The sequence below is a fragment of the Oncorhynchus gorbuscha genome, linkage group LG03 (genome assembly GCF_021184085.1).
Source record: "Oncorhynchus gorbuscha isolate QuinsamMale2020 ecotype Even-year linkage group LG03, OgorEven_v1.0, whole genome shotgun sequence".
Classification (NCBI taxonomy): Eukaryota; Metazoa; Chordata; class Actinopteri; order Salmoniformes; family Salmonidae; genus Oncorhynchus; species Oncorhynchus gorbuscha.
Window position 1 is genome coordinate 28,622,239 of NC_060175.1, and position 5,821 is coordinate 28,628,059.

A 5,821-nucleotide genomic window follows, 5' to 3' on the forward strand; every position below is an offset into this window, starting at 1 on the left:
GGAAGACTAAATGATGATTAGGGGAATAGGAACAGCTGGGAGCAGGAACGGAACGACAGAGAGAAGAGAGAGCGAGAGAGTGAGAGAGGGAGGGGGAGAGAGAGGGATAGAACCAAACAAGACCAGCAGAGGGAAACGAATAGCATGGGGAGCACAGGGACAAGACATGACAATAAATGACAAACATGACAGTACCCCCCACTCACCGAGCGCCTCCTGGCGCACTCGAGGAGGAATCCTGGCGGCAACGGAGGAAATCATCGATGAGCGAACGGTCCAGCACGTCCCGAGACGGAACCCAACTCCTCTCCTCAGGACCGTAACCCTCCCAATCCACTAGGTATTGGTGACCCCGTCCCCGAGAACGCATGTCCATAATCTTATGTACCTTGTAAATAGGTGCGCCGACAAGGACGGGAGGGGGGGAGGGAAGACGAACGGGGGTGCGAAGAAAGGGCTTAACACAGGAGACATGGAAGACAGGATGGACGCGACGAAGATGTCGCGGAAGAAGCAGTCGCACAGCGACAGGATTGACGACCTGGGAGACACGGAACGGACCAATGAACCGGGAGTCAACTTACGAGAAGCTGTCGTAAGAGGAAGGTTGCGAGTGAAAGCCACACTCTCTGGCCGCAACAATACCTTGGACTCTTAATCCTGCGTTTATTGGCGGCTCACCGTCTGTGCCCTGTAACGGCAAAGTGCAGACCTCACCCTCCTCCAGGTGCGCTCACAACGTTGGACAAACGCTTGAGCGGAGGGAACGCTGGACTCGGCAAGCTGGGATGAGAACAGAGGAGGCTGGTAACCCAGACTACTCTGAAACGGAGATAACCCGGTAGCAGACGAAGGAAGCGACCAGAGCGTATTCTGCCCAGGGGAGCTGTTCTGCCCAAGACGCAGGGTTTCTGAAAGAAAGGCTGCGTAGTATGCGACCAATCGTCTGATTGGCCCTCTCTGCTTGACCGTTAGACTGGGGATGAAACCCGGAAGAGAGACTGACGGACGCACCAATCAAACGACAGAACTCCCTCCAAAACTGTGACGTGAATTGCGGGCCTCTGTCTGAAACGGCGTCTAACGGGAGGCCATGAATTCTGAATACATTCTCAATAATGATTTGTGCCGTCTCCTTAGCGGAAGGAAGTTTAGCGAGGGGAATGAAATGTGCCGCCTTAGAGAACCTATCGACAACCGTCAGAATCACAGTCTTCCCCGCAGACAAAGGCAGACCGGTAATGAAGTCTAAGGCAATGTGAGACCATGGTCGAGAAGGAATGGGGAGCGGTCTGAGACGACCGGCAGGAGGAGAGTTACCCGACTTAGTCTGCGCGCAGTCCGAACAAGCAGCCACGAAACGGCGCGTGTCACGCTCCTGAGTCGGCCACCAAAAGCGCTGGCGAATAGACGCAAGAGTGCCTCGAACACCGGGATGACCAGCTAACTTGGCAGAGTGAGCCCACTGAAGAACAGCCAGACGAGTGGAAACAGGAACGAAAAGGAGGTTACTAGGACAAGCGCGCGGCGACGCAGTGTGCGTGAGTGCTTGCTTAACCTGTCTTTCAATTCCCCAGACTGTTAACCCGACAACACGCCCATAAGGAAGAATCCCCTCGGGATCAGTAGAAGCCACAGAAGAACTAAACAGACGGGATAAGGCATCAGGCTTGGTGTTCTTGCTACCCGGACGGTAAGAAATCACAAACTCGAAACGAGCGAAAAACAACGCCCAACGAGCTTGACGGGCATTAAGTCGTTTGGCAGAACGGATGTACTCAAGGTTCTTATGGTCTGTCCAAACGACAAAAGGAACGGTCGCCCCTCCAACCACTGTCGCCATTCGCCTAGGGCTAAGCGGATGGCGAGCAGTTCACGGTTACCCACATCATAGTTGCGCTCAGATGGCGACAGGCGATGAGAAAATAAGCGCAAGGATGAACCTTATCGTCAGACTGGAAGCGCTGGGATAGGATGGCTCCCACGCCTACCTCTGAAGGGCCAACCTCGACAATGAATTGTCTAGTGACGTCAGGAGTAACGAGGATAGGAGCGGACGTAAAACGTTCTTTTAGAAGATCAAAAGCTCCCTGGGCGGAACCGACCACTTAAAACACGTCTTAACAGAAGTAAGAGCTGTGAGAGGGGCAGCAACTTGACCGAAATTACGAATGAAACGCCGATAGAAATTAGCGAAACCTAAAAAGCGCTGCAACTCGACACGTGACCTTGAACGGGCCAATCACTGACAGCTTGGACCTTAGCGGAATCCATCTGAATGCCTTCAGCGGAAATAACGGAACCGAGAAAAGTAACGGAGGAGACATGAAAAGAGCACTTCTCAGCCTTTACGTAGAGACAATTCTCTAAAAGGCGCTGTAGAACACGTCGAACGTGCTGAACATGAATCTCGAGTGACGGAGAAAAAATCAGGATATCGTCAAGATAGACAAAAACAAAAATGTTCAGCATGTCTCTCAGAACATCATTAACTAATGCCTGAAAAACAGCTGGCGCATTGGCGAGACCGAACGGCAGAACCCGGTACTCAAAATGCCCTAACGGAGTGTTAAACGCCGTTTTCCACTCGTCCCCTCTCTGATGCGCACGAGATGGTAAGCGTTACGAAGGTCCAACTTAGTAAAGCACCTGGCTCCCTGCAGAATCTCGAAGGCTGATGACATAAGGGGAAGCGGATAACGATTCTTAACCGTTATGTCATTCAGCCCTCGATATCCACGCAGGGGCGCAGAGTACCGTCCTTCTTTTAACAAAAAGAACCCCGCCCCGGCCGGAGAAGAAGAAGGCACAACGGTACCGGCGTCAAGAGACACAGACAAATAATCCTCGAGAGCCTTACGTTCGGGAGCCGACAGAGAGTATAGTCTACCTCGAGGAGGAGTGGTCCCCGGAAGGAGATCAATACTACAATCATACGACCGGTGAGGAGGAAGGGAGTTGGCTCGGGACCGACTGAAGACCGTGCGCAGATCATGATATTCCTCCGGCACTCCTGTCAATCGCCAGGTTCCTCCTGAGAAGTAGGAACAGAAGAAACGGGAGGGATGGCAGACATTAAACACTTCACATGACAAGAAACGTTCCAGGATAGGATAGAATTACTAGACCAATTAATAGAAGGATTATGACATACTAGCCAGGGATGACCCAAAACAACAGGTGTAAACGGTGAATGGAAAATCAAAAAAGAAATAGTCTCACTGTGGTTACCAGATACTGTGAGAGTTAAAGGTAGTGTCTCAAATTTGATACTGGGAAGATGACTACCATCTAAGGCAAACATGGGCGTAGGCCTGTCTAACGGTCTGAAAGGAATGTTATGTTTCCGAACCCATGCTTCGTCCATGAAACAACCCTCAGCCCCAGAGTCAATCAAAGCACTGCATGTAGCACCCGAACCGGTCCAGCGTAGATGGACCGACATAGTAGTACAAGATCTAGATGAAGGGACCTGAGTAGTAGCGCTCACCAGTAGCCCTCCGCTTACTGATGGACTCTGGCCTCTTACTGGACATGAATTAACAAAATGTCCAGCAACTCCGCAATAGAGGCACAGGCGGTTGGTGATCCTCCGTTCCCTCTCCTTATTCGAGATGCGAATCCCTCCCAGCTGCATGGGCTCAGTCTCAAAGCCAGAGGAGGGAGATGGTTGCGATGCGGAGCAGGGAAACACCGTTGATGCGAGCTCTCTTCCACGAGCCCGGTGACGAAGATCTACCCGTCGTTCTATGCGGATGGCGAGAGCAATCAAAGAATCCACATCTGATGGAACCTCCCGGGAGAGAATCTCATCCTTAACCACTGCGTGGAGTCCCTCCAGAAAACGAGCGAGCAGCGCCGGCTCGTTCCACTCACTAGAGGCAGCAAGAGTGCGAAACTCAATGGAATAATCCGTTATGGACCGTTCACCTTGGCATAAGGAAGCCAGGGCCCTAGAAGCCTCCCCACCAAAACTGAACGGTCAAAAACCCGAATCATCTCCTCTTTAAAGTTCTGGAATCTGTTAGAGCAATCAGCCCTTGCCTCCCAGATAGCTGTGCCCCATTCTCGAGCCCGGCCAGTAAGGAGTGAAATGACGTAAGCAACCCGAGCTCTCTCTCTAGAGTATGTGTGGGGTTGGAGAGAGAACACAATCTCACACTGCGTGAGAAAGGAGCGGCACTCAGTGGGCTGCCCGGAGTAGCAAGGTGGGTTATTAACCCTGGGTTCTGGAGGCTCGGCAGGCCAGGGAGTAACAGGTGGCACGAGACGTAGACTCTGGAACTGTCCAGAGAGGTCGGAAACCTGAGCGGCCAGGTTCTCCACGGCATGGCGAGCAGCAGACAATTCCTGCTCGTGTCTGCCGAGCATGGCTCCTTGGATCTCGACGGCAGTGTAACGAGCGTCTGAAGTCGCTGGGTCCATTCCTTGGTCGGTTCCTTCTGTCATGCAGGTGAAAGAGGACCCAAACGCGACTTAACAGAAACAGAGTTTATTAATGTTCAAAACGGAATAACAGAAATCCTCTAGATTGTAGAGGGGAAAACAACTGGAGAAGCGGCCACAGACTGCAGGTCGCTTCGGGTAGGCGCAGGCCGTAGTCGACTGAGACACCTGCTCACACGCAGCATCTGATGAAGGCACAAACACGACAGGACAGGGTGATACACAATCACGGCAAAACACGACAGAAGAGAGAGCGAGAGAGTGAGAGAGGGAGGGGGAGAGAGAGGGATAGAACCAAACAAGACCAGCAGAGGGAAACGAATAGCATGGGGAGCACAGGGACAAGACATGACAATAAATGACAAACATGACAGGAGATTTTCTATTGGGTTCAGGTCTGGAGACTGGCTAGGCCACTCCAGGACCTTGAGATGCTTCTTACGGAGCCACTCCTTAGTTGTCCTGGCTGTGTGTTTCGGGTCCTTGTCATGCTGGAAGACCCAGCCATGACTCATCTTCAATGCTCTTACTGAGGAAGGAGGTTGTTGGCCAAGATCTCGCCGATACATGGCCCCATCCATTCTCCCTTCAATACGGTGCAGTCGTCCTGTCCCCTTTGCAGAAAAGCAGCCCCAAAGAATGATGTTTCCACCTCCATGCTTCACGGTTGGGATGGTGTTCTTGGGGTTGTACTCATCCTTCTTCTTCCTCCAACAGTTGTTGCCTTCTCACCAAGCTGCTTGCCTATTGTCCTGTAGCCCATCCCAGCCTTGTGCAGGTCTACAATTTTATCCCTGATGTCCTTACACAGCTCTCTGGTCTTGGCCATTGTGGAGAGGTTGGAGTCTGTTTGATTGAGTGTGTGGACATGTGTCTTTAATGCAGGTAACAAGTTCAAACAGGTGCAGTTAATACAGGTAATGAGTGGAGAACAGGACGGCTTCTTAAAGAAAAACTAACAGGTCTGTGAGAGCCAGAATTCTTACTGGTTGGTAGGTGATCAAATATTTATGTCATGCAATAAAATGCTAATTAATTACTTAAAAATCATACAATGATTACAATACAATACAATTTTCTGGATTTTGCTTTAGATTCCATCTCTCACAGTTGAAGTGAGACCTCCTACATGCTTTGTAAGTAGGAAAACCTTTAAAATTGGCAGTGTATCAAATACTTCTTCTCCCCACTGTATGTGCCCTCTGTTCCCTCTGGCTTTGTAGGTTTTATTGTTCCCATGTCCGTTGGTCGTGTGAGTACCTATGCGTTGGTGCAGCTGTTATGCTGCGTGCTTTATATATTAGCGTGTATTACGGGTATCGTTCCGTGTCATTCAACATACCCTCGCTCTTATGTTTGGGTACATCCCAGTGTT